General features: G+C 39.4%; 1 protein-coding gene across 3 annotated transcripts in view; it reads right to left on the bottom strand.

Annotated features, from left to right (window-relative positions):
* EDC3 (enhancer of mRNA decapping 3) overlaps nucleotides 1-16,338 on the bottom strand; it is a 58,151-nt gene extending 41,813 nt beyond the window's left edge. Inside the window, exons 1-2 of one of the 3 annotated variants that reach the window (XM_065906707.1) lie at nucleotides 16,184-16,293; nucleotides 9,646-9,746 (exon numbers count right to left, since the gene is read on the bottom strand). The gene's annotated coding sequence lies outside the window, so the exon portion shown is untranslated. Of the gene's footprint in view, nucleotides 1-9,645; nucleotides 9,747-16,183 lie in introns of all 3 variants that reach the window. The other 2 variants (XM_065906708.1, XM_065906706.1) reach the window with 2 other exon arrangements.
* Nucleotides 16,339-27,238: the final 10,900 nt, after the last annotated feature.

Genomic DNA, 27,238 nt, shown 5'->3' with positions numbered 1-27,238 from the left:
TCTGCATGTAAGTTAAATAAGCAGGCAGTTGCAGCCTTGACATACTCCTCTCCCAATTTGGAACCAGTCTGTTGTTCCATGTCCAGTTCTAACTGTTGCTTCCTGACCTGCATACAGATTTCTCAGGAGGTAGGTCAGGTGGTCTGGTAATTTTCCACAGTTTGTTGTGATCCATACAGTCAAAGGCTTTGGCATAGTCAATAAAGCAGTAGATGTTTTTCTGGAACTCTCTTGGTTTTTTGATGATCCAACAGACATTGGTGATTTGATCTCTGGTTCCTCTGCCTTTTCTAAATCCAGCTTGAACATCTGGAAGTTCACAGTTCACATACTGTTGAACCCTGCCTGGCTTGGAGAATTCTGAGCATTACTTTGCTAGTGTGCGAGATGAGTGCAATTGTGCACTCTTTGGCATTGCCTTTCTTTGGGATTGGAATGAAAACTGACTTTTCCCAGTCCTCTGGTCACTGCTGAGTTTTCCAATTTTGCTGGCATATCGAGTGCAGCACTTTCACAGCATCATCTTTTAGGATTTGAAATAACTCAACTGGAATTCCATCACCTCCACTAGCTTTGTTTGTAGCAATGCTTCCTAAGGCCCACCTGACTTCACATTCCAGGACGTCTGGCTCTAGGTGAGTGATCCCACCATTGTGGTTATCTGGGTCATGAAGATCTTTTTTGTACAGTTCTGTGTATTCTTGCCACCTCTTCTTAATATCTTCTGCTTCTGTTAGGTCCATACCATTTCTGTCCTTATCGTGCCCATCTTTGCATGAAATGTTCCCTTGGTATCTCTAGTTTTCTTGAAGAGATCTCTAGTCTTTCCCATTCTATTGTTTGCCTCTATTTCTTTGCATTGATTGCTGAGGAAGGCTTTCTTATCTCTCCTGCTATTCTTTGGAACTCTGCATTCAAATGGGTTTATCTTTCCTTTCTCCTTTGCCTTTAGCTTCTCTTATTTTCTCAGCTATTTATAAGGCCTCCTCAGACAACCATTTTGCTTTTTGCATTTCTTTTTCTTGGGGATGGTCTTGATCACTGCCTCATGTACAATGTCATGAATGTTATATCCATGAATCAAGGCAAGTTGGAAGTGGTCAAACAGGAGATGGCAAAAGCAAACATCAATATTTTAGGAATCAGAATTAAAATGAACTGGAATGGGTGAATTTAACTCAGATGACCATTATATCTACTAGTGTGGGCAAGAATCCCTTAGAAGAAATGGAATAGCCATCATAGAAACAAGAGTCCAAAATGCAGTATTTGGATGCAATCTCAAAAATGACAGAATGATCTCTGTTCGTTTTCAAGGCTTAACCTGGTACTCTGTCACAACAGGTAGGGTGGGGGTGGTGGGATGTTCAACAGGGAGGAGACAGTTTGGGAGCTTAACCTGGTACTCTGTCACAAATAGTGGGGTGGGGGTGGGCAGGAGTTTCAAGAGGGAGGGGATACATGTATAACAGATGATTTATGCTGTTGTATGGCAGAAACCAACACAACATTGTAAAGCAATTATCCTCCAATTAAAAACAAATTTTTTAAAAAGCACCTCCAATATTATCTCCTAGAAACAGTATTTTTTTTAATTTGTTTTCACTTTATTTTATTTATTTATTTATTTTTATTAGTTGGAGGCTAATTACTTCACAACATTTCAGTGGGTTTTGTCATACATTGACATGAATCAGCCATGGAGTTACACGTATTCCCCATCCCGATCCCCCCTCCCACCTCCTTCTCCACCCGATTCCTCTGGGTCTTCCCAGACACCAGGCCCAAGCACTTGTCTCATGCATCCCACCTGGGCTGGTGATCTGTTTCACTATAGATGATATACATGCTGCTCTTTCGAAACATCCCACCCTCGCCTTCTCCCACAGAGTTCAAAAGTCTGTTCTGTACATCTGTGTCTCTTTTTCTGTTTTGAATATAGGGTTATCATTACCATCTTTCTAAATTCCATATATATGTGTTAGTATGCTGCAATTTTCTTTATCTTTCTGGCTTACTTCACTCTGTATAATGGGCTCCAGTTTCATCCATCTCATTAGAAACAGTATTATCGCTATTAGATTACTTATCACATTTTCTTTATTGACTGCTTTTTGTTCCTATCTGCCCACAGCACACATCATCTCCCAATGTGAGATGATGTATAAGAAACTCCTTTAAGAACTCTTAATGTTATTACTAATGTGAATGACTAAATTTCTGATTATTTTGTTAAAATGTTATGAGTAATAACCAAATTATCCATATTATCTTTGGGTATAAAATGCACATTTGTACTCCATCTGTGTTTCTACTTTTTTACATTAAAATCTCAAAAGAAAAAAAAAGATGTTAAAATATACGTGTATACATACACACACATACACATTACTCATATACAGCTGAATGTCACTCAGCCATAAAAAGAATGGGATAATGACATTTGCAGCTACATGGATGGACCTAGAGATGATCATACTAAGCAAAATAAGTCAGAGAGAAAGACAAATACCATGTGATATCACTTGAATGTGAAATCTAAAATATGCTACAAATGAACATATCTGTGAAATAGAAATAAACTCACAGAGAACAGACTTGTTGCCAAGGAGGAGAGGAGGTGGGGTAGGGAAGAACCGGGAAGTTAGGAATAGCAGGTGCAAACTATTATATATAACACAGATAAACAGCAAGGTCCTACTGTACAGCACAAGGAACTATGTTCAATATCCTGTGATAAACCATAATAGAAGAGAAAATTAAAGAGAATCTATATATGACTGGATCACTTTGCTGTACAGCAAACATCAACACAACACTATAAATCAACTGTAAATAAAATGTTTTTAAGTTGAACAAATTATGTAAATAAAAGAAATGAAAGGGTTGCAGTAAAAACATCAGATAAAAGATTAAGGCAAAAACATTAAAAGAGTTAATTCATGCCTAAACAATATATATTATTACTGAGGGTACAACTCACTAATAATATATATTGCTATAATTTTCCATTTAGGCAATTTGATTATGTCAAAACATAATGTAGACTATAAACAGGTATATAAAATATTCAAAAATAATTTTTTAAAAAGTCAGTAGAAGAGAATTAATACAATCTTCTGTAATGAACCAAGCAGCAAACAAATATCTTTAAAAATAAAATAATATAGATACTGTGTTTAATAATCTTATCAGGCTTTGTATCTCCAGTTAAAGAATACAAATACTGTATACCTTGCTTCAGTTGTTAAGACAAATGGTAATGGATATTCATCAGTAGAAAGTCAACCCTGATCTAAGTTTCATAATTTATATACACGTTTACTCAAAATGGGTCATAGACTTAAATGTAAAATGTCAAACTATAAAGCTTTTAGGAAAAACGTAAGAGAAGCCTTCAGGATCTAAGGTGAGGCAATGAATTCCTCAACTGGACACCAAAAGCACAACCGATTAAGGAGAAACTGATCAGACTTCTGGAAAATTAAAAACTTTCATTCTGCAAGAGGATCCTGATTAGGAGGATTTAAAAAAAAAGTTACAGACTGGGAAAAAATATTTACAAATCACATATATGACAAAGACTAATGGCCAGTATCTAGAATACATAAAGAACTCCCAAAATTCAGTGATGGGAAAAAAAAAATCCAATCCATAGTGGGCAAAAGACACAAAAGAGATTTCAACAAAGAGCTATACAGATGGCAAATAAGTACATGAAGAGATGTTCAACATCATTACATTAACCACTAGGGAAATGTAAGCTAAAACCACAATGATACACTACTAATGCCCACTAGAAAGCTAAAATAAAGAACACTGACACACCACCTACAAGCTAAGGATGTGGAAAAACTGAATAACTCACACATTCATGCACTGCTGATGGAACTACTAAACGGTGCGGCCATTTTTTTACTTAAAAAAAAAAAAAGTCTAAACATGCAGACATCTCTGGTGGCCCAGTGGTTAAGAATCTGCCTGCCAATGCAGGGGACACGGGTTTGATCCCTGGTCCAGGAAGATTCCACATGCTGTGGGGCAACTAAGCTCATCTCCACAGCTCCTAAGCCAGCACAGTGCAACCACAGAAAGCCTCCATGCAGCCAACAAAGATCCAGTGCAGCCAAAAATAAATAAATAGCCAAAACGGAGGCTATTAAAAAAAAAAAACAACTAAACACGCAACTCTTACATGACCCAGCAGTTGCACGACTAGTCATTTATCTCAGAGAATGGAAGACGTAACTCACGAAAAAACCTGTACTTGAATGTTTCTATCAGGTTTACTTCTAATAGTCTCAAACTGGAACAGGCTAGATGACTTTCCACGTGTCAAAGGTTAAACACAAACCGTGGTATGGAGAAAAAGTGAAAAAAGCCAACCCCAAAAGATTACATTCTTTATGATTCCATTTGTATAATACTCTTGAAATGATAGCTATAGAAATGGAGAAAAGAAGGGTGGTTCCCAGGAGTGATAGAAGAGGCAGAGACTCAGGGAAACAGGGATGGCTGTAAATGAGCAACATGAGGGATGCCTGTGGTAAGGGAACATTCTGCATCTTGACCATATGATGTCAATATCCTGGTAGTAACACTGTACTACTGTTTTGCAAGATGTTACCAACAGGGAAAATCAGTCAGGGTATAAGGAATTATTTCTTTCTGTATTATTTCTTATAAGTACATATGGATCTACAGCTATCTCAAACAAAAAGGTCAATAAAAAAAAAATCAATGTCTTCTACCACATTAACAAAACAAATGGGAAATCATGTATGATCATGTCAACAACTGCAGAAAGATAATCTGACAAAATTCAACATCATCCATGATATAAAAAGGAAGCAGTGGCATCTATAAAACAATTATAGATAACATCATATTAATGGTGAAACAATGAATTCTTTCCCCTGAAGACTGGGATAAGGCAAGAATATCTACTCTCACCAGTTCTACTTCTTATTCAACATTATATTATAGGTGTTAGCTACTGCAATAAGAAAAAGAAATAAAAAGCATAAATACTGGAAATGAAGATGTAAAGTTATTTTTATTTGTAAACTTTATTGTTGACTGTGCATGTAGAAAACCCTAAGGAATGCACCCCCTACCCCTCAAAAAAATCCTACTAGTATGAAACTTTAGCAGGGCTTCCCAGCTGGCACTAATCGTAAAGAACTGCCTGCCAATGCAGGAAACATGAGACACGGGTTCGATCCCTGGGTCGGGAAGATCCCCTGGAGGAGGACCCACTCCAGTATTCTTGCCTGAAGAATCCCATGGACAGATGAGCCTGGCAGGCTGCAGTCCATGGGGTCACAAAGAGTCAGACACGAAACAACTGAGCATGACTTTAGTAAGATCACAGGATACATGCTCAATATAAAATAAACAACTGTATTTTATACAATAGCAACAAACAACCAAAAATGAAACTTCAAACACTATTCAAAATAGTACTAAAAAACACAAAAACTTCGGAACATATCTAGTGAAAATTGTGCTGGACCTCTATGATAAAAACTACAAAAGATTGCTGAAAAACATTAAAAGAAGATCTAAATAAATGGAGAGATGTACACATTCACAGACTGAAGAGCTTAATGTTGTCAATTCTCCTCAAGTTGATCTGCAGATCAAATATAAATAAAGATCCCAGTTGGCCTTTTTGGAGAAACTGGAAAACTGGTCCTAAAATCTGTATGGAAATGCAAAATACTTAGAATAGCCAAAACAATCATATAAAAGAAAAACAAAGGCCGTTGTTTTACACTACCTTATTTCAAGTTTTACTATAAAGCTATAGAAATCAATGTGGTATTGGTGTGAGAGATAACCAGATGAACCAAACAGAGTTTAGAAACAGACGTGTACACACATGGTTAACTGACTTCTGATCACAAGGTATCACGATAAATCAATGGAAAAATCAAAAAGGATTTTTCAATAAATGGTGCTAGAACAACCGGATATATACGAGAAAAAAATATCTTTCTATTCCTATCCCATATCAGATACAAAAAATTAATTCAAAATAAACTAAGCATAAAAGTTAAAACTAAAACTACTGTGGGCGGGGGGGGGGGGGGGGGAACAGAACATCTAAGTGACCTTAGAGTAGAGAAAGATTTTTTAGACAAAACAGAAAAAAGTACTAATCATAAAAGAAAAAAATTTGATGAGTTCGATTTCATCAAAATTTAAGTCCTGCTCATCAAAAATCATCATTAAAGAATACAAATAGGAAGAGGTGTTAAAAAAAAAAAAAAAAAAGACGCTGGGAGGCAACTAGAGCAGCCTATTTAAGAGACAGTGGCAAGATGGAATAGGTAGAAGCAATGGAGAAGGGAAAAAGTTGAGATTCAAGACCAAGACTGATAAAGGTGATGGTCTGAATTTGGTAATGATTTAATACAGTAATAGGTAACAGAAAGGGCGGGGGGGATCACCATTAAGAAACTAAAAGGTGAATGGAACACATGTAATCCCGCAGCCTTTACACACATACTATTATATTGTGTAACAATAGCAGCAGCTAGTAATTTATTGCTCATTTACTATGTCTCAGGACTGAGTTAAAACTTTAGGGGCCTTCTTTAATTAGGGGCCTTCAATCTTCATGACAACCCTATGAGACAGCTGCTTTACTAACCCATTTTACAGATGGGGAACTTACAACAGAGATTATAATGGATATTTGCACACTTGTAATCAGAGCATAAAGGCAGCTTCTTAGTAAAATAGCATATTTTTCATGTGTATGTGCCATTCCATTGCATTCACATATCATTTTTTTCCTCAATGGACATTTAGATAACTCAATTTTTCACAATTATAGTTAATGCAGCAATGATCAATTTCATTCTGGGCTTATCTTGAATAATTTTCTCAGGATAAAGCCTCAGTCAGTCAAAAGGTAAAACCACCTAGCTTTGATTACAATACACCATACTAGAAAACTATCTTTTTTCCAAAACAAATCATTTTCAATTTTTTTTCAAACCAAATCATGCTCTAGATGGGTTAAGATAATCACACATTTAAAACAAAGGTACTGTTAAAAAAAAATATTTAGGGAGGTATTCCATATAATCTAGCCCCATCTCAACATCATCCCAGTGAAGGCTACCTCCAAGGATCAAGCATTTCAAGAAAACTCCCAGATTTATGATGGCAAAAAGATGTTTCTGCCCTTTATTATAACCACACCAAAACAAGAAAAGAAAAAAAAAAAGAAAAGGAAAGCCACAATTAAGGAGAAAATATTCACGAGATAGGATCCAGAATACTTACAAATAAGAAATAAAAACATCAGTTTTTTAAAGAAGGCAAAAGAAGTTATATGAATAGTCAGTAAACATATGAAAAGCTGTTCAACATCATTAATTAACAGGGAAATGTGAATTGAAACACAATGAGACACCCAAATGTCCAGGATGGATGAATGCATAAACACTCCATAAAAATGGAGTATCATTCAGTCTTAAAAAAAGGAAGGTTTAGATATATGTTACAACATAGATGAACCTTGAAGACATTAAGTGAAAGTGAAATAAGACACAGAAGGATGTAACTTGTATGATTCCACTCACATGAGGTATCTAGAATAGTCAACCCACAGGGGCACAAAGTAGAATGGTGGTTTCCAGGGGCTGGGAGAGCAGGAAATGAAGTGTTACTATTTAACAGGTACAAAGTTTCAGTTTGATATGATAAAAAAGTTCATGATGGTGATAGTTGCATGACAATGTGAGTGAACTCAATGCCACTGAACTGTACACTTAACAACTGTTAAAATGATACATTTTATCATTTTGTATGATAAAATGCATACTTTACCACATTTAAAAAATTATTAGATTGGAAAAAGATCACCATAGACACTATATCCACTACTACAGACCAAAAATGAAAGCACCAAATGTCTGTGACAATGCGAAGCACTGAAACAACCCGTGACTGCTGACAGTGTAAAACGATACAAGCACTCTGAAAAAGAGGTTGGCAGTTTCTTATAATATCAAATATATATCTGTGACCCAAAATTTCCTTTCTAGGATTTACCCAGGAAAAATAAAAACATATATTAACAAAAAGACTTGTACACAAGTGTACAAAGTACCTTTATAACAACAGTCAAAAACTGGAAACAAGGAGAAGAGAGGAAACAAATCATTGTATTAATTATACCACAGAACACCACTTAACAATAAAAAAGAACAAACTACTTATGCTACTAATACAACAGAGATGATACTCAAAAACTGAAAGTCACACAGATAACATTTATACGAGTCTATTTATAAGAATTTCTACAGGAGTAACTATAGTGAGAAAAATCAGAAGTCTTCCACCTTTAGGGAGGAAAACTGACTAGGAAAGAGGCAGAGGGACTTGAGGAGTAATGAAAATGTTCTTTGTTTTTACTGATGCTGTAGTTACAAGGTTATACACATCTAGCAAAATTTACTGAATTGGGCATTTAACATCTATGCATTATTACTGTATGCAAGCTATATCTTAATTTTTTTTTTAAAAAAGGAGGAAAATTATATGCAGCCAACATAACCAGTATAGCATGACACAAAATATTGTCATTCTTTCAATAAGAAGAGACTGATTTCCCAGAAAGGTTTTCCATAAAACATAAAGATGAAAACTCACACATTGGACAATCCCTGCAAAGATTAGGCATCTCATAAATGTCCAAAACAGAATTCTTAATTTTTTCAGCCTAACACTCAACATCCCCCAATTTGTTCCTTCCCAAGCTTTTCTCACGGCTTTTCAGGTGGCTCAGAAGTAAAGAATCCACCTGCCAAGGCAGAATATGTGGGTTAGATCGCTGGGTTGGGAAGAGCCCCTGGAGGAAATGGTTACCCACTCCAGTATTCTTGCCTGGAAAAATCCCATGGACAGAGGAGCCTGGCCGGCTACAGTCCTTGGGGTCACAAAAAGTTGGACACAACTTAGCGACTCAGCCTCAAGCTTTTCCCATCTCAATAAATGGCATCAACATACACTACACTACTTAGACAAAGGGGGAAAAAAGTCAGGAGTCTTGAGTCCTTTCTTGTCCTTCATCCCATACATTCGATTCATCAATAAGCCCTACTGTCACTACTTCAAAGATATGTCCATTTCTCTCCATCTCCCCTACCACTTACCTACTCTAAGTCACTATCATCTCATAATTGCAGCAGTCCCCTGTTACATCTCTGCTTCAACTTTTGCCCCTCCAATTCTTTCTCTACACTGCAGCCAGAGCAAATTTTAAAATGTAAATCAGTTGTCATGATTCTCCTTAACTTCCTTTTCATGGACTGCAGGCCCTACACAATCTCATTTCTACTAACCTCTACAGACAACTTCATCTCTTACCACTCCTCTTCCTGTTCTCCAGACAAACTGACCTTGTTACTGTTCCTCAAATACATCAAGCTTGTTCTCTCCAAAATTCTGCACCATGTATTTTCAAAACACTCTTTCCGCAGTTAAAAGAACGGCTAGTACTATCTTGTCTTTCAGTTACCTTCGAAAATGTCACCACACCAGAGGCCCTCCCCGGCTACCCAATTTAATGCAGCTAACTCCCTACCACTCTCCAACACTTTCTGTTATAATTTCAAAATGACTCACCATATGAGTTATCTTATTTATATTGTCTGTGTCACCCCAATAGAATGTAAGTTCCACGAGGGCAAGGGACCTTGTCTGCTTTGTTCAGCCAATAAGATTGCCTAGGATGGAAAAGGAACTCAGTAAATATTAATTCAATCAAAGGAGACATAATAAACTTGACAGAAGTTAATCCCTCAAAATCTAGAGTTATCTAAATATTTATATCTAAATGCCTTAGCTCTCCTTGGAAATGGTTCCAAAAACACAATATCCCTAAGCATATTCTATGTGAAATTCTATGTAAGACATGAAATCTAACACTGTTCTACACACAAAAGGAAGTCAGCAAACAGCAGGTGACATAGGGGCTTCCCTGGTGGCTCCGCGGTAAGGAATCCCCCTGCCAAAGCACCAGACCCGAGTTTGACCCCTACATCAGGAAGATCCCCTGGAGAAGGAAATGGCAACTCACTCAAGTATTCTTGCCTGGGAAATCCCATGGACAAAGGAGCCTGAAAGGATACAGTCCATGGGGTTGCAAACAGTCAGACACAGCTTAGCGACTAAACAACAACAATAACTTATAATACTAAGCATAAAATGAAACACTGGCTTAGTGTTTTCCACAAAAAATAGAAGAGAAATAGAACAGGATTTTAAACAGTTTTCAAATATTAATTTCAGAAATATATCTACACAAAACCTAAGTCTAAAAAAGGAAAAACAGCAAAAATATATTTAAAGGAGCACAAAAAGCACTCCTTCAGTTTAAAAAAAAAAAAGAGGAGCGTCTCATTAGAAACACAAAAACCTAAGGACAAACTCCAGTAACTATTATTTAACTGAGCAAGTATCACAAAACTATGCTGACAGAACAGACAATAAAAGAAACAATGCATTAGCAGGCTCATCCATAATTTTTTTTTTTACTACAGAGTATTTCAAACATATACAAAGGTAGACAGAACAGCATAGTGAACCCCACACACCCATCACTGAGTTGCAACAATTATCAATATATCTCAAAGAATTTAAGAAATCAAGTGAATTTCCAGTGTCACACAATTTCCACAACACTGATGATGGAAAAAGGCATAAAATACACATGATTTTATGCTTATTTTCCCCTTCCTGATTGACCTTTGTCTACTTAATGTCACAAAATTACGAAGTTCCTTTCCTATCATTTATACTCCATTATAATCCTACTCTGATGCTGAGATTGATGCAAAATGAAAAGCTGTAATAGGAATTTTAGAAATGTCAGAAATCAATCAGATAGGAAAAGACTTTTACTTCTCCATTCAACATATATCTTTAAGGCACTGATATTACACATACAAGTTTATATTATGTTAATAATAAGTAGGATTTTTAATAGTTTCAAAGAAAGTTTCTTTATTAACTGAAAACAGTAAATCTAAAACAAGTGGAGTGCCAACATATGGATTTCTAGTCAGATGAACACACTAAGGGATGACACACCCAAATCAAGACACAGTATTGTGAACACCCCAGAAGGTCCCACTGTGTTCCCACAAAGGCAGCCGCTATTCTGATACCTATCACAAAAGATTCATTTTACCTGTTTTTAAACTTCATATAAATGGAATCTTAAAAGTTCTCTTTTAAAGTATTTGGCTTCTTTTGCTCAATGTTACATCTGTGAGATTCACCCTTGTTGCATGTAGCAGCAGTTCATTCTCTCTCATGACTATATAGTATTCTATTACATAACTATGCCTCAATGTATTTATCCATCCTACTCCTGATAGACTATTTCCAGTTTGGGGGCTATTATGAATAGAGAATTAAACAGTTTTGTATATGCCTTTGTAGTGGACAAATATACCCATTTATGCTGGGCGTATTACATAGGAGTAGACACAGGTTCAATCCCTGGGTTAGGAAGATCCCCTGGAGGAGGAAACAGCAACCCACTCCAGTATTCTCACCTGGAAAAGTCCACGGACAGAGGAGCCTAGCAGGCTACAGTCCATGGGTTGCTATGAGTTGGACACGCCTGAGCACACATGCTAGACACAGGATGATTCTGCTCAAATGCTATTAGGACTTCCAGACTTCCAAATGCCACACTATGAGACTCTAGTGAATCATTTCTCTTGTAAGAAGCCTTTAGATAACAAAGTCAGGAAGACCTAAATGGTCTTCCACTCATCATGCAATTAAGGCGGTCATCAGAAATGATTCAAAAACAATTAGCCAATTACAGAGCTACAAACTTCCATCTCATCCACATCAGACAGAACTCTCAGCATTCAGATCCAATAGTTTGATATGCTAAAGACAATTAAATCAATAATTATGGATGAGTGGTTAGTTATGGATTTATGAAAAACTAGATATTTTCCTACATATCTATGTAGAAACGTGTCTGTAGAATCAAAAGCTTGGAAATGACAGAGATCTTGAAAGAAAACAGCTACTAGTACAATCCTAGTACTAAGTCCCTATCTTCCACAAAAGGCAGCGTAGTGAAAAGGGCATGGACTTTCTGAAGTCAGACATTAAAGGCCAGAATTATGAGCAAATTATCCTAATCTGAGTCTCAACTGTCTCAATTATAAAATGGGAATTAGAGTTGACCCTCAAACAACATGAGCTTGAATGGCGCAGGTCCACTTAAAACACCCATTTCCTTCACTAAATACAGCAGTACTACATGATGGGCAGTTGCCTGAATGTGAGATGCAGAACTGCAGATACAGAAGAACCATGTATATGGAGGGCCAACTATAGGTTATTCTCAGATTTTCAACTTTGCAGATGGTTGGAGGCCCTGGCCCCCAACTGTTCAAGAGTCAACTGTATACCAATTAAACAATCTCATAGAACCATTGTGAAGATTAAATAAGATAATCTAAAAAAAAAAAATAAATAATAAATAAATAAATAAGATAATCTATATAATTTCTGCCATGTAACAAATTTTATTTCAAATGTCTTTTTTTTTTTTTTTTGGTGCAGCTTGCAGGATTTTTGTTCCCTGATCAGGGATTAAACCCATGCCCCCTACAGTGAAAGAGCAGTCTTAACCACTGGACTACCAGGGAAGTCCTACAAACACCTCCTTTTCACAGAAGGAATACTGGCCAAATAGGGGATTCGAGTTATGGCCCTAGAAAATTATACTATGAGGGTCACCTTCTGTCTCACCTGAACAAAACTATAAAAATGCCTAAATTACCTTTACAACATCTTGGAAATGAAGTCTCAATATTCAAACTAGACTACACATATCCTTAGGAGTACACAAAGATATGCAAACAAGGGAATCAACTTCCATCCCACTCTATCATAAACCTGATCTACCTAGATAACAAATAAAGACTTTCAACCATAAAATTTATTACTTTAAAACAGAGGAGTCAGAAAACTACACCCATGTACCAAATCTGGCCCACTACTAACAAAGCAGTATTGGAAGAGAACCTCATACAGCTCCCTGCTTACTGTCTGTGGCTGTTTCTGCACTTCAATGAGAGAGGTGAGTAGTACTAATGGAGACCACATGGCCCACAAACCCTACCATCAAGCCCTTTGCAGAAAAAGTTTGCGGACTCCTGTTTTAGGATACAATTCTGTGGGTTGGATACAAGCTCAAAAAGAAAAAAGAAAAATAAGAAATGGACAAATTCCCAGAAGGATAAAATTACCAAAACTTATCAAAAATTATCATAAAGTAAAAGAAAATCCAGATAGACCTATACCAAGTAAAGAAATTGAATGAGTAATTTAAACTCTTCCCACAAAGAAAAGCCCAGGCCCAGAGGACTGTGGTGGTAAACTCTATCAAATGTAAAGAAAGAAATAATTACCAATCCTACATAAACTCTTTCAAAAAACAGCAGAGTAACGTTTTCCAACTCATTTTATGAGGGTAATTTTACTCTTGATACTGAGTCCAGTCCAAAGACATCACAAGAAAAGGAAACCTCAGACCAATATTCCTCACAAAAATTTTTAATATCAGCAAATTGAAAACAGCAATATATAGAAAGTAGGATACACCACGACTCAACTGAATCCATTCTAGGAATACAAGATTGGCTTAACATCTGAAAATCAGGTAATGTAACACACCGTTTATACATAGCCATATCTTCGAGGGCTTTTTTTTTTTTTTACTATAAGAAAGGTTATCTATATACTTTTAAAGCATCAAATTGCTATTAGATTTATAAAACTTTGTATTTATTTTTTAAAAGTCAATATTTACAACCTAACAGAAATTACACACTAAACCATTTTCAATTAAATATTTAAATTACTTAAATTTATGATGACCCTTCCATTTCATTAAACTATCCAGGGCAAATCTTGAGATTAACCAGATGATACTTTCTCTCTTCACTTGATTAGGCAACAAATTTGATAAGAACACTCTTCAGACAAGGCTTCAAATACACACTGCATATAAGAAAGTGACAGACCCTCAATAAGTTCCCAGCTGTACCTGAATCCATAAATCAAATTCCTACAGACACAGACGCCCAAAGTCATGACATCACCTAATTTAACCACAATAGGGCAAATCTCCCACCCCATCTCACCCACCAGGTCATCAGAAAAGACTCAAATGCCTTGCCAAAATTCAGACACATTATCAATACAGATACTGTACTCCTTTGGGATACTAATATGGACGTCCTGTCCTGTTGTTCTGATTGAAGAATTCTAATAACCCTGCTCCTGTGGTTCATAAGAACAGAAAAATGCTGTATTTTCCACCTTGCATTACTTACAAATCTCAGACTCTCAAGCATCTTAATTAAACATTTTCCAGTCGAACCTTTTTCAAACTACAGGTCTTTAGCAGTCAGATCCAATACAGGTCAGAATCAGTTTAGTGAGTTACAATCAACTTTTTTTTTTTTTTTCAATCAAATAGAAAATGTTTAGAGGGTACCACACACATAGAAGGCAAACTTTTGTTTCCTGTGTACACACTTTACGTATGCAGGGGTCACAAAGAGTCAGCATGCAAAATACATTAACTGTGGGTCACAGGTCACAAAGGTTAGAGACACTATTAGTCCTACAGTCCTCAAGAAGGCTTCAACAAAAAATTCTTAGCAAATACATCTGAATCAGTTCTAATGAGGTGGATGAAACTGGAGCCTATTATACAGAGTGAAGTAAGCCAGAAAGAAAAACACCAATACAGTATACTAACGCATATATATGGAATCTAGAAAGATGGTAATGATAACCCCGTATGCGAGACAGCAAGAGACACAGATGTATACAACAATCTTTTGGACTCTGTGGGAGAGGGCTAGGGTGGGATGATTTGGGAGAATGGCATTGAAACATGTATATTATCATATGTGAAACGGATCGCCAGTCCAGGTTCCATGCATGATACAGGGTGCTGGGGGCTGGTGCACTGGGATGACCCAGAGGGATGGGAGGGGGAGAGAGATGGGAGAGGGGTTCAGGATGGGGAACTCATGTACACCCATGGCAGATTCATGTCAATGTATGGCAAAACCAATACAATATTGTAAAGTAATTAGCCTCCAATTAAAATAAATAAATTTATATTAAAAAAACAAAAAATTCTTAGCAATCAAAAAGCTATTTTTTGTAACCATTTCCATTTCATAAAGAGAAACCAAAAAATAAGAATTCTGTGCTCAGTACACTTAATCTTCCATTAACAAATAAAAGACTAGAATCCATCTGAAGTTTGCAGTTGAAACAGTGACCTGCTCAGAGGCAGTCACTTAAGTTTTGATGGGATTAAGACCTCTATTTGACAGACCAGAAATCAGTTTAGTCTGTGGCTAGGAAAGAGAACAAAAACCAATCTGGGTCTCGAGATCCTCATCTGTAACGGCAGGAGTGGGCTGTTTGGACTCCTCCTACCTCTGGAATTGGGAGGTTTGTTGACAACCTACTGCCCAAGCAGGTGAGGACTATACCTCCCCCACACCAAAACACTTGAACCATTCAACAAGTCAATTACTGATCAATTCAACAAAAATCACACAGAGTACTGATATAAAAAACTAAGACGTACACCAACAACAGTAAAGAATCAATGGAGACTCTCCAGGAATAGCAGAAGCTGACCCCTGTCAGGTATCACTAATTTCTCAGCCACCCTTCCCCCTCAGACTCCAATTCATCTCCGTCCCCCAGCTATCTGTCATGGATGTGGCACTAGCGTTCTTCCCTGCCACCGTACTCCACTGTGCAAAAGGAAACTGAGGCAGGGAGCAATGAGGGGGTGGGCTGCAGGAGCCATTAACAGGCTAAGCTAAGAGCCTAGGCCGCTAATGCCTCACACCTCCCACAATTCCTCGACTGTTGAGAGTCCCGCTCACTCGACCTCCACCTCAAACCATATCCCGGACGCAAATCCTAATAATGGGCCCCCGCGCACCCGAAGCGGCCCCCATCTCGAACCCACCGCTCTAGAAGTCTGCAAGGCCTGGAACCACGAAGCCTAAAAGCAAACTCTACCGGCAACCCCGGAAAACCCCTCCCACGAGCGCCCACCAGCCACCCGCCTCCCCGTCGGGCCTACCTCTACGCTACCGAGCCTGCGCCTCCTCGGTTCACTACATCAAGCTTGCCCCGAAGCCCCGCAAGACCCTGAAACTAAAGGTCTTCTTCACACCCACCCCCACAGCTGCGGCCGCCGCCGGAAGCGACCTGCGTCTCCACGCCACCGTCGTGAGGTCACTTCCGGCGCGACGCTTCGGAACCCGGGGGCGGGGCGCCCGGGAAATTTGAGAATTTGGAAACAATAACTATTGGGACCAGCTGTGTGGCGTTCCAGAACCGCGCCTGCTAGGCCTGGTTCCCCGTGCCCCGGCTACATATATCGGGTGGAGTCTGGGTTCGAATTGGAGTCTTGCCTGCGTCCCAGGCTCGGTTGCTGGGGAGCTCTTTTCCCTCTCGTAGTACTGATGGAAAGCTCCGACTTTCCTTCCAGTTCCTGTTATGCTAATCACCGAACCAGAGCGGAAGACTTGGCTAGGAGGCTGCCTCTTTTCTCGTGGCCCCTCTCCTCGATCAGTTGCAGCTGTGGGATGCAATTAGTAGGCTCCCATGATGGATTAAGGGGAAAAAATTTCCTTCGTGGTTGGTCGGCAAAGGTTATCAGCTTCAGCTCGTTTTGGGCACAGTGTCAGCCAATCTGTGCTTGAATACCTTTCCCCACTCCCACCCCTAGTACTCAGCACACGGGAAAGTGCCACTGTCCTTCCTGTGGCATTTTAGAGTCTCGTCGTCTTGATTTTGAAAAAAGCAGCCATTTAGGATCAAGACTGAATGTAATGAGGACGTTTATAGTTTGCAAGGTCATCTTGAAGCCTGAAGCCTGACAGTGTTTTAGGAACCACTGCTTGAGCAGGCAGCATAGAGGAGGGCAGGGGTTCCAAATTTGGCTCAGCAAAATAAGTTGAAGAACTTTAAATTTTTTTCTGGTTTCATGAACTGTCCTTTTCCTTCCTCCAACACTAAAGATTCTGTTTTAGTAGGTCTGGAGAGGCCATGGCATCTGTTATTTTAAAGGTTTCTTCCAGTCAATTCTTAGCAAACCAAGGTTTGGGAACCCCTGCTGTATCAGACTCAGAGTTGAATCTTTGCTCTACCTTTTCTTTTTAATTATTATTATCCTTTTACAAAGGAGCTGTGCCTCTCTGGAGATAATAGCTAACAGTTACTGTGAAATTAATGAGATTTGCTGACCATGATTGATATTCCACACACATACACACACACACACACACACACACACACAGAGACACACACACACACACAAAGGTTGTTAATTCTCTTGTGCCTCCCTTTGGTTATGGTTCTGTGCATGTGTGCTATGTCACTTCAGTATAGTCCACTCCAAATTATTTTTTAAACTCACAGGAGAATCAACCTTTCATCTTGTTCTCTGTAGCAAACACTGCTGTAACCCCAGAGGTCAATTGGATATTATGCCCACTCTTGCATCCCCATCACCTTGCACAGTGCCTGTCAAATAGTAGGTGCTAAAATAAGTGTGTAATGAATGAATGAAAGGATTGTCCAGAGACCCTCTATATATACTTTCCCTGGAGCTCAAACTGGGAGTCTCTATTCAGATCTGAAGTCTGAGTTGGTCAGCCACTAAACTTTGGAAAAGAGATCAACAACTGCCTTAATTCTACTAAATGAATTGCTCTGCTTAGAGAATTCTGCTGTATTGTTTTGGAACTTTGACCTCATTAAAAGATCAATCACCCAGACTTTTAAGTTTCTTAAAGCTTTTAAGCATTATTGAGTTTCTCCTTTGATCTACAGAGAATGGAAAATACATTCAGAATTGGAACAGAGAATCATTGTTTCACACAGTTTTACACAAGTGGTATGTTCTCTCAAAAAAATTGGGGATGTTCATTAATTGCACAAAAAATTCAGATTAAAGATCAGCATCTTATAGAGTTAGGGAAGCCGGGGAGTCCTGCTATAATGTTGTTCCAAACTCCTTGTCTTTGCTACAACCACCGTATATACAGACTGACTCAGTGTGTTAAAACTGAACACTAACTGGGACAAGGAATACCCACTATGTGCCTGAAACATACTGTTGTACAAAGTAGCAAAGAAGCCATCGAAGACTGCTACATTTTTGTTAAAATAACTCAGATGCCAACTTGAAGAGGCTCCCACTGGTCAAAAGTAGGACAGTTTGTGCATCAATAATAACAAAAGAAATTCATCAAATATATTAAGATCCATGTGTCACTAATGATAATTTTTGAAAACTTAATTGGAAACATTTAACCGTACACCTAGTGCTCTCACTCCTATTCAAAAGAAATGAAAATCTATATTTAAAAAAAAAAACAGTACATGAATATGCATGGCAGCCTGAGACTAGCAGTAGGCACTACCATGCCAGGACAACATTTTGGCATCCAGAAAAAGTTACATAGAGTTTGGAAGAGGGGGAATTCAGGCTGATTACAACAGAGGCACTTTTTATGGTTACACCCATTTAAGGATTGTCATCAGCAAAAACCATGTTAGAAATTGATTTCAGAACTCCTCTACCTTATAGCAATTGATAGTATATAAAATTGCTTATTAATTGCATAGAGAAACAGGATTTTTTTTTAAAGTTCAGAGTCTTTCCTGGTGGTCCAGTGGTTAAGAATCTGCCTGCCAATTCAGGAGATAAGGGCTCGAACAATTCCAGGGAAGATTCCACATGTTGTGGGACAACTAAGCCCATGCACCACAACTACTGAACCCACACTATAGAGCCTCATGCTCCGCGACAAGAGAACCCCCGCAATGAGAAGCCCCCGAAATGAGAAGCCCACGCACTGCCACTGCAGAGTAGCCTCCACTTGCCACAGCCAGAGAAAGCCCACACACAGCAATGAGGACCCAGCACAACCAAAAATAAAATTAAAATTAAATTTTAAAATGTAAATAAAATTTTCATTCCATAGTTCTTTGATTGGTTCAGTAAACATTTGTAGAGGAGCTGTGTACTAAGTGCCCTGCACTGTGCTAGGTACTGGAATAGGAATAAAGCCCTGCTTTCAAGGCGCTTCCATTCTAGAAGGAAAAACAAAGAATTACAGATGAGCATGGTGCAAAAGCACAGAGCACCATGAAAGCACGTATGATGAGGAAGTGGGAGAAGCAGACAGACAGGGGAGCACAGGGGTTCCTAGATGTGACATCTAAGCTGATGTACAAAGGACGAACAGGGATTCATTAGGTGAAACCTGGAGAAAGATCATTTCAGCAAAGGGAGAGTTACATAGAAGGCCAAGCGAATGTGCGTTAGCACAGCCCACCCAGGGAAATACAGGGAGTTCAGCTTGGAAGGGGCATAAATGGGGGGAAGCATAAAAGGGGGGAAGTGATGATAGATAGATCCAGAAAGTTAGGCAGGAGCCAGATCCCAGAGAGCCTTCCATGCCATCAGGAGCTTGGGTTTATGCCAAGGGCAATGGGAAACAAATACAGAGTTTTAAGTAAGGAAATGTCCTGGTCAGACTGATGTTATGGAGAATGGACTTAAAAGGAACAAAACTGGTGGGAGTGAGATCAGATGAGAAATGACAATAATTCACACTTAGGCATTAGCAAGTCAGGCTGATAAGGAGAAGACAGTTTATAAAGATGTTTAGAAGTAGAATCAATGCCTAGGTTTATGGCTAAGACTGAAGATTGTTTGATGGTGCTGTTTGCTCAGATATGGAATAGAAGAGGATGAAGATCTTATAGGTAAGCAGTAAGACGATAAATTCTGGTCTGCTTATGTTGAGCTTAAGGTACTGTGGGATCAGTTAAAATCCTTAGATTTGGGACACTGGCGGCCTTGCCCTTGACTCACTCTGTAGGTAGTTTCCACTCTGATTTTCCTTGAACCAAGACTTTTCTGTGGTGTTCAAGTGACCAACTGCTCAGAGCTCACACCCCTCCTTCCATTTCGCCTTCCTAGGATTCCCTAACTGTCTCCCAGATGGCTCCAAGCCCACTTGCAGACTGTAGGCAAGCCTCTTCCCCAGGCCTGTCCTCCTGATGGTGAAGCTCACCATCATACAACGCCCCCAAGCCCGAGGAGGAGCCAAAAATGGGACTGCTTGGGAGGAGTGAGACCGAAGAGTGGGGATTCAGGCTGAGGGGAACACACGTGTGAACCTGTGAAACCCCTCACCATAGAAGGGAGCGGGAAGGAAAGAGGAGGAGGATAGGGACCTCCGTGTGTCCCCTGGCCCTGGCCATGCACATGCCAGGAGTAGGTCATTTTATAGTCTGGAACGTGTGGCCATCTGATGGGAAACTGGATATACAGATCTGGAGCTCAGGAGAGAGATATGAGGTTTAGAATTCATCAATACTCAGGCAGTAATTGAATTTCCAATAATGGAGTATCCAAGGATAACATATAGCATAAGAAGGGTCAAAGGCCAAAGACAGAACTTTGAAGGACACCAACATTTACAGGATACACACAGGAATTAAATGTTTTATAGATAATGTTTTGTAGGTAAAACCAGTGAACAGCACCCACTTGCCTTTCCTGACTATAGGAAGGAGCAATTGTTTTAACAAGACTTGCTTCTGCCTTAATGTGCTTTTGGCCACCCTAACAGTCTCTATTAAGGATATCAACCATCAAAGAATCAAAGTCTTAGGTCAGTAACAGCACAATATTCCTCTATAGTTCTTGACTTGACAGTACCTGTCATGGAGTTCTAGAACGGTAGAGATGAAAGGAAACCTTTGAAATTATCTACTTCACCCCCCATTGTATGCGTAAGGGCTTAGCAAATTAATGGTGGATTCAACACTGGGACTTGGGTCTCCATGACTTATATGTAGGCAGAATATGTCCCAGTCTGCCTAAAACAGTCCCAGTTCACATCTGTTACTCATAATTATTATCACCTACCTTTATCCTTAAATATGTTCAGCTTAGACAAAAAATTCCATAGTCACCTTATTTATATAGCATAAATTTTAGGGCCAGGCAAGCATTGCTATTTATTTATGTGATTATTTATCTTTTTTTTTTTTGATTATTAATCTTTTATGTGATCTCAAACGTTTAAGTGTCTTAAACTCTTACACATCATTTTATAAGTGAGGTAACTAACACTTGAAAACAGTTTCCAGACCATAAAATGCTAAACAAAGATCAAGATTAAAAATAATAACCCTAGATTAGGCAAGAGTTTCTTAAATATGACACCAAAAGCCCAACAACAAAAGTCAGTCAGTTCAGTCACTCAGTTACATCCAACTCTTTGATTGCAGCACACCAGGCTTCCCTGTCTATCACCAACTCCCAGAGCTTGCTCAAACTCAGGCCCATTGAGTTGGTGATGCCATCCAACCATTTCATTCTCTGTCATCCCCTTTTCCTCCCGCATTCAATCTTTCCCAGCATCAATGTCTTTTCCAATGAGTCAGTTCTTTGCATCAGGTGGCCAAAGTATTGGAGCTTCAACTTCAGCATCAGTCCTTCCAATGAATAGTTAAGGTTGATTTCCTTTAGGATTGATTGGTTTGATTTCCTTGAAGTCCAAGGGACTCTCAAGAGTCTTTTCCAATACCACAGTTGAAAAGCATCAATTCTTTGGCTCTCAGTTTTCTTTATGGTCCAACAATAAAAGTAAAAATAGATAAGTTGTACTTCATCAGAATGCAAAAAGATGTCCCACAGAATAGGGGAAATATTTGGAAATCATATATCTGACAGGGATATAGTGTCCAGAATAAATAACTCTCACACCTTAACAACAAGAAAATGAACAACTCAATTTAAAAATGGGCAAAGTACTTGATAGACACCATCAAGTCTATCATGGAAGTTAATGGGGAAATGGACTTATCTTATAGGACTTTATCTCACCCTCAAACTTGTTGTAATTTCCTCATTTCATTAAACAAGAACCCCCCAAAGAAACAAATCCAGATTTGTCAAGGGATAGTTTTGCATTTTGGCTGAAATCATCTGAGAATTGCCTTCCCCTTCTATTTCATTTTGATGAAATCAACTTAAATAGGAATCACTGCAGATGAGGTTGGACTTGAAGGATCATCCCAAGGAGTCTGTGGTCCACTCCCACAGCTAGAAACCTCTCTCCCTCAATGCAATGTCCTCTCTCCTCCTACACCTCTCCCACCACACCCTGTAATCCTTACCATGTCCTTAGTTTTCTCTTTTAAGCTTCTTTCCCAGTGTCTAAGCTAGAAAGAATTATCTTAATTATTTTAATGGAGCAGGGATAGATATTAAGCAAAGAACAGAGGGCATCTAGAACTGTGCTGGATAATAGGGGAAGGTGTGTTGCCCGTCTGAAAAGCTGTTCAAGAAGAGAACAGACAGCAACAGTCACTGGCCAGGCAGCAGCTTTACCAGAGGCCCCTCCTAGCTCCAGCCCTCAGCCTCTGTGTCCTCCCCTTTCTTCCGTTTCTGGGATCCTCAGAGAGAAACCAGCTCAGCAACAATTGGCCTTTTCAGGCGCTGCCACTGAGTTGCCACTTCTTCCTCCAGTCCTGGGGCTTTAAATCGTTTCAGGAACATCAGCTTCACAACTCTCAGGTTCCCAGGCAAGATTGAAGTGTTGCGTGCAGACACACTCCTGATTTTTCTCACCTGGTCCTATGAGCCAGCTATTAAAATGTTCAGGGGAGGCAATTTCACTGTGCAGACACACAGGTGGGCCCAACAGAAATGTTGGTAGGGAGGGGGTTGAATGGGAAAACCTCTCAGCTCACCAGGTCTAACAGTCCACAGTCTGGGCATGCTTCCAGGTTCGTTGTGCTCCTGGGGACTTAGAAGCTAGGTGTCCTCCCCAAGCATATCTCAAGAGTCAGACTACTGTGCAGAATGTTTAGGAGTTCGGGACACTTGTGCATATCCCCCATGTCCCAAATAAGTGAACACTGCAAGCTGGCTGTCTTCTTGCTCTCTTGCTCTCCTCCTCACTACCACTCACCTCCCAGCCGTATCCTGACACATCTGATGCTCCCTTTGCAAGGGAAGTGCTAGGAAAAGAGGGAAGTAGATGAATAATTTCACATACAGGGTAAAAACATTTGCAAAAAGTGATAAACCCAAGAATGCTCTGGGCTGTTTCACAAGTTTGCATTTTCTTTTTTTAAAATGTATTCATTTATTTATTTGGCTGTGCCAAGTCTCAGTTGTAGCATGTGGAATCTTCAACCTTTGTTGCAGTATGTGGGAATTTTTTTAGTTGTGGCATGGGAACTTCAGTGGCAGCATGTGGGGTCTAATTCCCTGACCAGAGATCAAGCCCAGGCCCCCTGCATTGGGAGCTTGGAGTCTTAGCCACTGGACCACCAGGGAAGTTCTTCTTTCTTTCTTTTCTTTTTCTAAAGTAGATTGAGAGTATTCTGTGAAGGAACCACCAAGAGATGCTCCGGAAAAGTCCCAACAGGGAAATATATCTTTACTCATCACCCAGTCCTTTGGAAAGATCAGACAGAGGTGTGAACAAGAGAAAAGTAAGCCCAGAGAGGAAACAAGATGCTCCAAGTCACCCATAAAGTTATCAGAGAGGGTCTGACTAATGAACAAGTATTTATGGTATGCCAACCATGTGCTCAGCCCCAGAGCTAGAAGCTGGGATGGAGGCAACAAAGAAATAGGCCTGCCCTGAGGAAGCTTACTGTTGAACAAGGGAAACAAAATTAACATAGTGTATCAGTTATTTTTTGCTGTGTAACAAACTCCCCCAAAATTTAATGACTTGAAAAAACAGTCACTTATTTAGCTCATTACTCTTTGAGTTAGTTGGGTTGTTCTGCTAATTAGACTAGGCCTGGTTGGTCTTGGCTGGATTCACTCAAGGAAGGTTGACTAGGGTCTGGCTGCTTTAAGGTGGCCTTTACTTGGTTAACTTCTTGTTTCATATAGTCTGTTATCCTCTGGCCAACTAACCTGGCTTGTTCTCATGGTGGTGGCAGGATTCCAAGAGAGGACAGACATGTTCAAAGTTTATTGAGGCTGGACTCAGAACTAGCATTCCATCACTTCCAATGCATTCTGTTGACCAAAGCTGGTCATGATGCCAGCCTAGATTCAAGCGCTGGGGAAATAGACTATACCTCTTTACAGGAGGAGATATAGAAAGTCACTTTGCAAGGGACATAGATATAGGAAGGAAAGAAAAATTGGGCCACCATTAACTGACCACTCCTAAGAAGTAACAAGAGAAACAAAATAGTAAATGGCTAAGGGCTACTCTGTGCTTAGGGTAGTTGACCAGGTCCCAGGCCTGGGACATGGACACGGCTTTTAGACGGGAGTAGCAAACCACTAAAGTTCAGTTTCACACTTTTCAAGTGGCTATGCACTTGGAAAGGATACCCCAAGTTCTACATCCCAGACAACACTGGCCTGGCTTGTAAGCTCACTGCTGGAGGTGACATCACCCCAATCCAAGGCCTTCCTTGAAGTTGGAGATGTCTTTACCCCCTGTGCCCAAGACAGCTTCACCCCAGATACTAAAACCTCCACCCCACCAGAGCTTATGGACTGCCTCTCCTAAAACACATACTGGACAGAGGACATTTCTGCTTTTCTTTGGTACTAAGGATTTCTATTATATTCCTCAAGTCTTCTGTCTGCTTAGCCCACGATCCTGGTATATTCCTTGCCAAAACATAGACCCCATATACTCTCAAGCTTAAAGAGAAATCTGATAGAGGTTAATACTGTCTGTGCCATTCTAAAGCTTAGTGGACATTATGGAGGCAGCTGTCTTAGGTCGGTCAACTCCAGCGCCCCCCTGGGAAGAGAAGCATTCACTCCCCAGTGCCTCTTCCTGCTATTCTCCTCCAGCTTTCCACCACAAGTTTCTGTCTTGTGTCTCTGACACTACAACTATTCCTACCCCTCCTTATATACAATACCACTAACCTTTATGTTTACTTTGCTAATTTATCAGATCATGTCCTCCAACAGCATGACTTTCAGACCTACCACCTTGAACTGAGCATATTTCTAATATACTCCACAATTCCACCAAGATATTGCTATAAACTCCAAAAAGTTCAGATCTGTGTCTGGCTAATGCCATATAAATGGGAAACTTCGTTATGGCCAACCCACAAGGATTCCTTATAGTTCTACCTGTGTTCCTCCTCTCTTATCCCCATAATAATAGACTTTCTGTGCTGCTTAGGCAACTCATGCTCTGCTCTCTAAGTTCTCTATTATCATTACTACAACGTTGCCTTAAAACGATGACAAAAAGCCACAGAATGAATTGTTCTGCATTTTCTTAGATTCCGTATCTTTCTATTTGGCATCCATTGGTTAATTACATTAACTATATTTTCTTATATTCTGTATTATTGATGCTCTGTCATTTATGAGCCTTATAGACCCTGGGAAAGACTGCACCTCCTAAGGATAATTAATTCTTACAGATAGAAAAGGGCTTGACCAAAGCACATTTTTCACATACAGACTAACCAATCCAGGGTCCATATCCCACAACTATCTTCTTATCTAACTCTCACACACCAAGGAAATATATCTCCAGCCCTAAAACACTCCAGGACCAGGTACGAAGCAATTAGAGACCACCCTATGCCTTGAAGCCTGCTGGAATTATTCAAAGGAGCCAGTCTTAAGATGTTTAATTTGTCCTGCCCTGTGTTTTCCCTGGAAACCAAAATAAAGACTCTGGCCTAGGCTTCTGTGTTTCTGTCTTCTGCACCTGGCCAAAGCCTAGCACCTCCCCTGTGGCCCTGATAGCAAGCAGGGACCTCCTCTCTGGGACCCATGGGGAGAGAAAAAGCTTGTTTCTTTCAAGTCTTATTATTGAATTGTCCTATGGCCTCACCAGCTTTACCATAATATATCCACATTCTTAGAATAAGTAAGAAGTATCTCATTTTGTAGCTAAGAAAAATGTAACATGAGGGGACTTAGGTCACTTACTGAGGATCATACAGTAAGTGAAAGACCTGAGGTTTGACCTCAATTCTCATGACTTGGTCTTGGAAAAACCTTAAATTGTAGTTTAGAGGTATTTCCCAAACCAATTGATATTTTTACAGTACCAATTGATATTTTTACCTCAGAGTCTTAAAAGCTACAGTACAACCACTATTTTGAAAATGTATTCATCAAATGACATTGCAGAGATAGCAAAAAGATCAGTTATGGGATCATCTCAATATAAACACACCTGATGACACCTGGACACACAGAAGGAATATACAGAGCTGTGAAGATCTGGGGACCTAAAGCAGAATATTGTGGTCTTTTCTTCTGTTAGATTAAAAATGTTCAAAAGGGAGATTTTAAGGGAATTCCCTGATGGTCCAGTGATTAGGATTCTGCACTTCCACTGTCAGGGGCCAGGGTTTGATCCCTAATTGAGGAACTAAGATGCCACAAGCCACATATGGCAAAAAAAAGGGGGGTGGGGGGGTTGAAATGGACAAACATGGTGCTTCTTCAGTTATCAGTATCAAGGGTATGATATTAGAAATCATGTTCATTGAAATTATATCAGCATCAAGTACAGTGCTAAGGAATATTGTTCTTTTAAATAATAAGACCCTGAGAAATTTTGCTGTTGGAAGAGATGGTTGGATGGCATCACTGACTCAAACTTGAGTTTGAGCAAACTATGGGAGATGGTGAAGGACAGGGAAACCTGGCATGCTGCAGTCCATGAGGTCACAAAGAGTTGGACACAACTGAGCAACTGAACAAAAGCAAAATCCTATCAGGGAAAGAGAAAAATAAAGTTGGAGGAATTACACTTTCCAATTTCAGTACTTGCTATAAAACCACAATAGTCAAAACAGTGTGTGCTGCCATAAAGACAGACATATAGGTCAATGGACTACACTTGATAGTCCAGAAATAAGTCCCTATATCTCTTGTCAATGGATTTTCAACAAGGAAAGGGGAATGACTACTTAACACATGCCATGTATGTATGTGATAGATTATATAAAGCAATGTAATGCTTTCACCTTACATTTCTATTAACTTCTCCAATGCTGTACGGACAGGTGGATTCGACAGTACAAATCAAAAACAATCCTTATGGTCATCATCGGTATCTAAATATGCCCAACC

Source organism: Muntiacus reevesi, chromosome 15, assembly GCF_963930625.1.
Source record: "Muntiacus reevesi chromosome 15, mMunRee1.1, whole genome shotgun sequence".
Lineage (NCBI taxonomy): Eukaryota > Metazoa > Chordata > Mammalia > Artiodactyla > Cervidae > Muntiacus > Muntiacus reevesi.
Note: the sequence above shows the minus strand (reverse complement) of the source record. Positions and strands in the feature narration are given on the sequence as shown.